Source organism: Vombatus ursinus, unplaced genomic scaffold (genome assembly GCF_900497805.2).
Source record: "Vombatus ursinus unplaced genomic scaffold, bare-nosed wombat genome assembly UNPS02007284.1, whole genome shotgun sequence".
Classification (NCBI taxonomy): domain Eukaryota; kingdom Metazoa; phylum Chordata; class Mammalia; order Diprotodontia; family Vombatidae; genus Vombatus; species Vombatus ursinus.
Genome location: NW_020947062.1, coordinates 19,811,709 through 19,822,542, shown reverse-complemented (window position 1 = coordinate 19,822,542; position 10,834 = coordinate 19,811,709). Strand labels below are relative to the sequence as shown.

Here is a 10,834-nt window from a genome sequence, read left to right as displayed (position 1 = left end):
TGGGGCACCATTTTATGATTGTTCAGAGGTGAATATGGGAGAGTTACAGCAATTTACTGCTTACTCTGCCATCTTGGTTCCCAGAAGTGGGCAGGATGCTTTTAGAAAAATCTGGAAGACTTACATGAACTGATGCAAAATGAAATGAGCAGAACTAGGGGATCATTGTACACAGTAATAGCAATGTTGAGTGACAATCAACTACGAATGACTTGGCTATTCTCATCAATACAGTGAACCACCACAACTTCAAAGGACTCATGATACAAAATACTATCTGCTCTGGAAGAGAACTGATGGACTCAGAGTAGAAACTGAAGTATATTTTTTTCTTTTATTTTTCTTGCCTTTCTTTTCAGGCAGGGGGGAATCATGACTCACGTGAAGATAGGTTATACATGACTGTATATGTATAATAGGTAGTCTTACCTTCTCAATGTGGGGTTGGGAGGAAGGTGGAAGGAGGGAGAGAATGTAGAACTAAAGAGAGAAATAAAACTTTAAAGAATAAAATAAAAACAGTTTTAAAATATTGCCATTTACCCTAAAACTAAAACCAGAATGCATGAAGAAGTTGCAGGTAAATTGGAGGCTGCCTTCCAGGTTCTCTTTGGAGAGATATTGACTTCATCATGTGCCCGAAGTCAATGAAAAACATGATTTCATGGAACACTTGACTATCTCATATTTTAGTCCCCAGGATAAGTAAAGGCAGGGGCACTACTTTGCATGTAAATTTATTGCAACATGTGTATTGATGTGTGTTACCAAGGATCATGGAGTAGGGAAATTCCACATTGAAGCTAATGATATATTCCAAACCAAATTAATTCATACTTTGATACTCGGTGACTTCGGTACAAAAGTAGGCACAAGATGGTTGAGGGGGAGGGGTGTAAATGGTAAAAATCCCCATAAAATTTGGGATTATGAAAGAAGCAAAGGTTTATGGGTCATTCAAAAGTTTGGTACTTACATATTATGAATATTATATCTTGGATGTTCATAGTTATTTGCATGTTGGCTCTCCCATTAGAATGTGAGCTCCTTGAGGGCACAGACTGTATTTCAATCAATCAATCAATATTTATTAAACACCTACTATTTGCTGGGCACTATGCTAAGTGTTGGAGATACAAAAAAGAGGCAAAAGACAAACCCTGCCCTCAAGGAGCTCACAATCAAATAGGGGAGACAATAAACAAATAAATATATGCAAATAAACTATACACATATATATAGGATAAATAGGAAATAATTAACAGAGAGGAGGCCATAGAATTAAGAGAAGCTGGGAAAGCCTCCTGTAGAACATGAGATTTTAGTTGGGAAGCCAGGGAAGTCAATAGGCAGAGATGAGGAGGGAGAGCCTCCCAGGCATGAGGGACAGCCAGAGAAAATGCCCAGAGCCAAGAGATAAAGTGTCTTGGTTGTAGAACAGCAAGGAGATCACTGAATTGAAGAGTACATATCAGGGAGTAAGGTATAAGAAATTGAAAAGGTAGGAGTGGGCTAGGTTATAAAGGGGTATGTATGCCAAGCAAAAGATTTTGTATTTGATCCTAGAAGTGACAGAAAACAACTGGAACTTAGTGAATAGGGTGGATGATATGGTCAGACTTGTGCTTTAGGAAAATCACTTTGGTGACTGAATGTAGGGTGGGTTGGAGTAGGGACAGACTTGAGGCAGGCAGACCCAGCATAGTCTATTTCAATAGTCCAGATGTGAGGTAATGAGATCCTGTCCTGGAGTGGTGGCAGTGTCAGAGGAGAAAAGGAGGTGTATTCCCCAGATACTGCAAAGTTGAAGTAGGCAGGCCTTGGCAACAGAGTGGATGGGTATGTGTGATGAGAGATAGTAAGGAATCCAGAATGACTCCTAAGTTCTGTGTCTGAGGGACTGGGAAGATGCTGTTGCCCTCTATATTATCAGGGAAGGTAGGAAGTGGGGAAGGTTTCAGGGAAAAGATAATAAATTTGTTTTTTAATGTGTTGAGCTTAAGACATCTACTGGATTTCCAGTTTGAGATGTCTGAAAGGCACTTGGAGATGTGAGATTGGAGGTCAGGAAAGAGGTTGGGGCAGGATAGATAGATTTTAAATCATTAGCATAGAGATGGAAGTCAAATCCATGAGTGCTAATCAAATTACCAAGTGAAGTAGTATAGAGGTAAAAAAGAAAAGGATCCAGGACAGAACTCTGTGGGACATTGATGGTTAGCGAGCATGGTCTAGATGAGGATCCAGCAAAGGTGGCTGAGAAAGAGAGGTAAAATAGGTAGGAGGAAAACCAGGGCAGAGTAGTTTCCTGAAAACTTAGAGAGAAGAGAGTATCAAGGAGGAAAGAGTGATCAACAGTGTCAAAGGTTTAAGAGGTCAAGATGAATGAGGATTAAGAAAAGGCTATTGAATTTGGCAACTAAGAGATCAGTGGTAACTTCGGACAAAGTTGTTGTGGAATGATAAAGTTTGAAGTTGGATTGTAAGAGATTAAGAGAGTGAGAGAAGAGAAAGTGGAAGAATGTATTGTAGAATGCCTTTTTGAAGAGTTTAGCCACAAAGGGCAGAAGAGATATAAGACATTGACTATTAGGAATGGAAGGACCAAATAAGGGCTTTTTCAGGATAAGGGAGACATGGCAGAATGAGTCAGTAGTCAGGGTGAAATGAAAAATTAGTGAGAGAATGGGGGTGACAGAGGGGGCAGTCTCTTGGAGGAGACATAAAGGAATGGGATTGCTTGAGCATGTAGAGGGGTTATTCTTGGTAAGGAGTAAGGCCACCTCATCATGTGAGATAGGGGTGAAGGAGGATGTAGTGGCAGAAGGCAACTATGTGATAGGATATGATGAAGAGGGGAAAGGAGGGAGCTCACTGTGAATGCCCTCAATTTTTTTCTGAAAAAATATGAGGCAAAATTCACAGCTAAGAGGGTGGGGGGAGGACAAGCCAGGGGAGGTTTGAAGAGAGATGAAAAGGTTTGGAAGAACCCCTATGGAGAGTGGGGTAGTGAGTTGAAAAGGCAGGTATAGAAGGACTGCATAGAAACAATGAGGGCCAAATTGAGGTTGTGTAACATTAATTTGTAGTTGACCCAGACAGAATGATTGACTTTCTCCACTTTAGTGACTGAATGGAGAACTGAGTAGAGTGGGGAGAGACTTGAGGCATGCAGACCCACCAGGAGGATATTGCGATATTCCAGATAGGAGATGATAAGGATCTGCACTAGAATGGTGGCAGTGTCAGAGGAGAGAAGGGGGCATATTCACGAGATATTACAAAGGTAAAGTCAGCAAGTGCTGGCAACAGCTTGGATATGGGGAGCGAGAGATAGTGACAATGTAAAACTGAATTGGTTTACTAAGGAGTTGAGATGAGCAAAAAAGGAGAGAGTGAGTAGTACAAGAGGGATGACCTGGTAGAGAAATGAAAGGTCAAGGGGTTAGAGATCATGGTTCGAATGAAGAGTAGGGTTTTGTAAGGTAAAGCAGAGGGAGAGGTGAAAAGTCAATAGGTTAAATTCAGACAATGGGATTTGGGAATTCTTGAACATGGAGACGGTATGTTTGTGGGTAATGGTAAGATCAAAGATATGACCATCTTTGTGTGGAACTAAGGTGGGGTGGAGGAATGGGTCATGGGAAGTAAGGAAGGTGAGCAACTAAGTGGTTTGGGTGTTTGAAGGAAAATCAATTTGTATGTTCTTTCTATGTCCAGTGCATAGTACAGTGCCTGGCACAAAATAAGTGATTAACAAATGCTTGCTGACTGACTGACAAAAAGGGTTGGAAGTTACTGTGATAGGTACCAAACAACATCATAACAAATGAGTTGACTTATTTTAACAGACAGGAAACACCTGGTGGGAGCCATTTCAGAATCAGCTGTCTGTGTGCAGTCAGGTTATTGAGTGGTTAGAGCACAGGTACAAGAAAAGATAAAGATAAGAAGAAACAACTGCTCCAATCCAACCTAATTAATTCAGCAGTTAACTCCGAAAAATTGGAAGTGGATTAAAGCAGATGCTGGCTCTGATTCTTGACATTTCTTAGAGAAAATTAATGAGTGTCAAGCAATCACCACAATGAATAAAAAGAAAAGAGCCAGAAACCATCTTTACCAACAAATATGTGCTCCCCAGGCCAAGTAGAAAGATGGTAGAGAAGGGCAAGAATAGTTTACAACAAAAACTCATTTATAAGATATTATGAAAGAGGATAGAAGAAGCAGGGTAGTTAGGTAGATGGAATGCTGGATTAGGAATCAGGGTGACTTGGGCTTGAATCCTGCCTCAGTCATCTACAAAATTAAGAATTTGAATTTAATTACCTGTAGGGTCCCTTCTAGCTCTAATTTTACAATCCCATGATGTTATGATTACAGCATTATTAGCTTAAGAATCAATGGGAGGGAAAACCAACATTCATAAAGCTTGACATGAAAACCAAACAGATCATCCTAAGTGTATTTATAGATGAAATTAGAAAGAGGACAATAAATAGGTGCGTTTTTACAGTGGTCTATATTTGGAAACAGAAATAGTTGCTAGACCTGATCAAATTCACAAAAAGGAAACCTGTACATGAGAAGACAAAGTATTAAAGTCTCTAAAGGATTAATTTTCAAGATTTCTCAGAAGGGAAAGATTCCAAACTAATGGAAAAAATCACAGATTTTATTATTACCAAAAAAAAGGGCAACTAAAGAAACAGATATGACTACAACCACATATGCCTACTTTCTTCTATATGTAAAGTCTTTATTAGAATTGCCTATGTACACATCAAGGATATCCATGATAAAAATATGTGAAAAGAACAGGCAGTCTTCTACAGATTTCTTTTTACAGAAACCACACAGATGACTGAAATACAGAAAACACAAGTATGATTATTTTTTCTTTGCCGATTATAAAAAATGAAGCATTTGACTCAGCACAGAAAAACAGCTTTAAAAAGTCACTTCTAACAAACTGTGTCCTATCCCTATAGTTATATCTTACAAGAGTCCTTGGTAGAATATAATCCCAGACAAAACTTTGCTCAGTGAAGCTCTGATTATTAAGAGCAGTACTTAAACAGAGAGGCACGCTTGCCACAAGTGTTAACCAATGTTATGGAGAAGGTCTTACTTAATGTTAAAATGAAAAATGGATTCCTTATAAATAGGGAATAAGGTTCTTCAGATGTTGCTATTTGTATATGATATGGTGCTGATTGCAGAAAGCGCTGGCACATTACAATGCCTTCTTAATGAGTTTCAAGACCTCTTTAAAATAATTAGGTTAGTAATCCATTGCCACAGGAAAAACTGAATGAAACAAGAATGCATATTTCCCAGATTATGATGTTCAATTGAATCTGTAGCTCATTGAGTTACTCCATCAGTATATATGTCCAGGACAAACATTGTTAGATGGACAATTATTATACAGATGGACAATAATTAAGAAAAAGACAGAAGGTTGAACCACATTTGGGACATTCTGAAACACTTTCAATGATTATTAACTTACATTCAAGTATATACTTTAAAGTTTTTTTTTAATCACTTGACATATATTATCTCACTTGAACTTCATAATACCATATGAGATGGGTACTAGAGAGAATAGGCTCTCAATAAATGTTGATCAAACTGTGAATGACTTAGCTATTCTCTGCAATACAATGACCCAAGACAATTCTGAAGGACTTATGAAAAATGCTATTCATCCCAGAGAAAGAATTGATGGTGTCTGAATACAGATTGAAGCATGCTTTTTTAAAGCTTATTTTATTTTTCTTGTTTTTTGTTGTTGTCTGTTTTCTTTTACAACATGACCAAAATGGAAATATGTTTTGCATGACTACGTATGTATAACATGTATTAAATTGCTTGCCTTCTCAAGAGTCGGGGGAGAGGTAGGGAGAGAATTTGGAACTCAAAATTTTAAAAATAAATGTTAAAAATTGCTTTTACATGTAATCTGGGAAAAATAAAATACTAAATAAGAATTTGGCAAATGTTTAAAAAAAAGTAAAGGATGAGAGAAGTGCCTCATGACTGGACAAGGAGGAGGAACCACTAATGCTGAAATGTTGCTGATCTTCAATTGACTACAAGGACTAACTATGGTCACAGAGATAAGAGCAGGAAATTTGGAAAAGTGGGGAATGATGGGGGCAGAATGGTGTCTGTCCATTAGACACAATCACTTTATCAGTTTTTTTTTATTAGAAAAGAATAAATGAAAGAGAATGTGTTGGGAAATGATTCTGATATAATAAAATAAAATTCATCACTGAAAAAAAGTAAATGTTGATCAAATAACCATGGAAATACAAAGCCTTCCAATCATAAACCCAACAGCCAGCAGCCATGTTTCTCTCTATCCTCTGTGACAGATTACTCAGAATTCAATTAACATGTCTAAAAATAATAAGATCTCAGATCTTATTATTTTTAGACATGTTAATTGAATTCTGAGTAATTGATTCTCAATGAATCAATGTTGTTAGGAATGTTGCAACTTCCCATAAATTAAAAACAGAAAGGGAAAATTGTATAAATAATCATTTACTTTTTTTATTATGGTGGTGATTCATTAATCACAGAAGCATTGCTGAGGAGTTAGGACACTAACCTACCTAACAGAGGAATAAATAACAATTGGATCCCTACAGTGAAACATTCACAGGTACTGTTCAAAGCACTAGGGATATGAAGACAAAAATCAAGTAGTCCCTGCTCTCAAGGAGCTTGTCTATTGAAGGAAAAAAACGTGTACACATATATGTATGTAAATATTTGTGTGTATATGTATAGGTATATATACATATACACACACAAAGTAAATATGAAATAATTTGGGAGACATCAGCAACTGTCAGGAAAAGCTTCAATTAGGAGGTAACATGAGCTGAGATTTTAAAGTACTAAAGGATTTTAAGAGATATAGGTGAGGATGGAGTACATTCCAGGAATGGCAGACAACTTGCGCAAAAATACAGTGATGGGAGATGGAATGTCATGAGTTTGGACTAGTAATAAGGCTCGGTTCGGTGGGCTAAAGAATGTATAAAGAGAAGTAATGAGTAATAATCCAGTAAAAGTAGGTCAGAGTCTGGGCATGTAGTACTTCAAATGCCAAGCAAAGTTTATATTTGATTACAGAGGCAATAGGTAGCTCCTGGAACTTCCTAAACAGGAGAGTGACATGATCAGATCTGCAGATTAGTCCTTTGAACACTGTGTGGAAGATGCATTACAGAGGCCAGAGACTTGAGGCAGAGAAACCAGTGAGGAGGCTATTGCAACAATAATGGTGATAGGAGGCGAAAGCCTAAACTATGCTGGCGGCCATGTGAGTAGGAAGAAGATGAACGTGAGGGGTGTTGTAGAGGTAGAATTGATAGAACTTGGCAACTAATGAAAATGTCAGACAAAAGAGTGAAGAGTTGAGGGCAATTTTGAAGTGAATCCTAGATAACTGTAAGAATGGTAATGCTCTTGACAGAAATAGGGAAACTATTTTGTTTTGGGGGAAGGAATTCTGTTCTGGATATATTGTTTAAGATGCATATGAGATTTCCAGTTCAAAATACCCGATAGGAAATTGATGATATGGGACTAGAGGAGGAGGAAAAGAAGGAAGAGGAGAAGGAGGCAGAGAAGGAGAAGAAGGAGAAGAAGGAGAAGGAGAAGAGGAGGAGGAGGAGGAGGAGAAGGAGAAGGAGAAGGAGAAGGAGAAGAGGAGGAGGAGGAGGAGAAGGAGAAGGAGGAGGAGAGGAGGAGGAGGAGAAGGAGGAGAGGAGGAGGGGGAGAAGGAGAAGAGGAGGAGGAGGAGAGGAGGAGGAAGAGGAGAAAGAGAAGGAGAATAAGGAGGAGGAGGAGGAGGGGGAGGAAGAGGGGAGGGAGAAGAGGAGGGGGAGGGGGAGGAGGAGGAGGAAGAGAAGAAAGAGAAAAAAGAGGAAGAGGGTCTTGTAAACCATATAATTTTATCAACAATTTGGATTTATTATCTACTTTTCATGTGTGTAGGTCTTGTTTCCCTGAGACTGAAAATCCTCAAGGACAAGGACTGTGTCTTCTTCTCTTCTTATAAGTCCCTGCAGTTCTGGCCCAGGACTGGGCAAATAGTGGGCATTCAAAGCCTTATTTTTAAATGCTATAGAGTGGTTAAATTGATAAACTGAAAGGGGCTTTAGTAATCTCATCCAATCCTTTTATTTTACAGATGGGGAGCTTGAGGCTCACAGAAAGGATATGACTTGCTGTAGGTCACAGAATAAGTGAGCGACCAAACTGGGATGAGAATCCATGTATCTCCATCTTAGTTCACAAGATTACTTATTGACTCATCTAATTTGTCTTACTTCAAGCCCTGTACTTGAGAAGGATGTAATGTCTGAACACTTAAAAGGATAATTCTTTTTTTCTTGAAGAAAACCAAAAAATTTTATTGAGGGTTGGGAATTGCAATATTATCTTGTTCCTGCTAAAGATTTTAAAAAAATTTTTTGTTGTTTTTGTCTGCTAAAGATTTTTAAAAGATGATTTTCTTGCTTTGTGACACTGCAACATGGACATTAAAGAAATTCAATGCTCATCAGCATTATAACACTCATAAGAATCACAAATATTTAAAATTAGAGAGAGAGAGATGAAAGGTTATTATTGCAGAAATTAACAGATGAAAAGCAAAAGCAAAGACAATTCTTTCAAGGAGCAATAAGACCTGGAAATAATGCCACTGAAGCAACTTATAAAGTAACTTATATACTTGGGGGAAAGGGGAAGCTATTTAATGATGCAGAAATTGTGAAAAAGTGCATTGTCAAAATTGTAGGATGCTTAGACTCCAATAACATTTTAAAGTGCAAACAACTGCCTTGAAAGGATAATTCTTGATCCCACAGAGAGCTTGCACACTTTGTTAGTGAGATGAAATATCCAAGGAATTGACTTTTAATTAATGTTATTGTTCTGAAAGACAGAGTGGCATAGATTAGGTTTTCTTTGGTTTTCCACACTTCTCCAAATGATCCCAATATAGAACCCGCTTCATGGGGAGAAACAATGACTGGGCTATTTTAAGGCTTTCAGCTCCAGGAAGTTTGTCCCAAATTCAGTAACAGACACTGCACATTTTTTCCCCCAGGAGAGTGGGATGAGACAATCAGTTTAGAGGCCCCATCCTGCTGCCAAGGATGTTTGAGTTCCTTCCTGGATGTACCATAAAGAGTTAATAGCTTCAACAAACCTAAATAAAACCAGCCAAATCCCAAGATACAAAACTCAAGTTCTTGCCATTTTTCTTGTGGGTCTATAGCTAGAAAATGATTCTTAAAGAACAGAATGGGGAAGAGGAGGACCAAAGAAATGTCAATATCATACTGAAGTGCCTCTGGAGAAATGAAGGAGCAAATTCAAAATATAAGTTTCAGGGGGTTGGGAGAAGGAACTGAGTATTTTACCTTGTATCTCAAGAGCCGAATATATGTCTATGCTTTCCACAGAGACACCACAGACCTGAACCACCTTCGTACCCAACAGAGATAAATTGAAAATTGGAGTGGACTTTCTGAGTACTTCCATATGAAAATTCACAGGCCATTAGTGAGTCTTTTTTCCCTCATTTATCTTGTTGAAGAATTTTTCTGGAGACATAGGAGTATATCCTAGAGATAAGTGTGAGGGAGAGAGATTCTGGTCAAGTGCTTCAAGATGATGCTGTGTAGAACATAATACAAGCACCATATTTGCTCCTTTTAACAGAAACATAACCTAATTCTTCATAATTTTCATGGAACTTAATCACCCTCAAGGTCCCAGAACTAGTCCTTGTAACTCTGTTCTGATATCCATAGAAAATGTGGGCAAAAGCCTTAAGAAACTTCCTCCACTTTCCCTCTGAAACCACTCAGTTATTTTAGTTGCATTAAGGTTGAAAAAGTATGGGATTCCCCTGAGGAAGCAGAGACCAAGAGACAGGTAGATTTGCACTGATGTTGAAATGCATCAGGGAAGAAATTGTATACTCAGTTTCCACAAGGTCTGACCAAAAAAGCTGAAAGCTTCACATCCAACAAGTAGAGAAGGCAAGGAGATTTTGCATTGCCCTTCATTGTGTGCTTGTTTTGTGACTTTCTGTCACAATCAATTAGTGTCAGGATCATTGCTTAAAGTGTAATAACCTAGTCTTTCTCCTAGAAAAGAAGATCTGTTTACTTTCCAGATTATTAGGGAGAATGGAGTGTTCACTGAATAATACCAGTTCACATTTATATAGTCAAGGCTATAAAGTTTTGTAAGGCACTTCCATTTGGGAAAATGGAAGAAAGACTTCAAGGCCAAAACAGAAAAATTAAAAGGAGCTGAAGAAGCAGAAAAAATTCTTGGTTAGTTTCAGGAGATTGAAGGAAAAAGGGAAAATAATCATTCAAAGCAAAATTATGGATTAAAAACTCTTATGTGAAGAGAGGACCCAGTCAGGAGGAAACAGATACTTAAAATCCTAGAGATGATGTTATGGATCCAGTCATGCTGTGAGGAGAGAAATCACAAAACAATAGTTGGAAAAAGAAGAAGCAAGTGGTAGCAAGTGGTGATAATAGTGACAAGTCCAAGCTGAAGAGTGCCAAGAAAGTTATTTGTAGACCTGACATCACCAATGGAGAGGTATGCTGCTTCTGCCATAATGTGACAGACAACTTCTCAACATACCCAACCTGATAATGGAGTGATGGATCAGTAGAATAGATGTAGGTATGCAAGGTACACTAAATAGCCACAGTAATCTAGTATTTGATAAACCCAAAGACCCCAGCTTTTGGGACAAGAACTCCCT

The 10,834-nt window shown here is 38.2% G+C and overlaps 1 long non-coding RNA gene across 1 annotated transcript in view; it reads left to right on the top strand.

Annotated features, from left to right (window-relative positions):
- Positions 1–8,684: 8,684 nt before the first annotated feature.
- LOC114033589 overlaps positions 8,685–10,834 on the top strand; it is a 34,413-nt gene continuing 32,263 nt past the window's right edge. The window contains exon 1 of the long non-coding RNA XR_003567997.1: positions 8,685–9,603. This is a non-coding gene — a long non-coding RNA (uncharacterized LOC114033589). The remainder of the gene's footprint in view (positions 9,604–10,834) is intronic.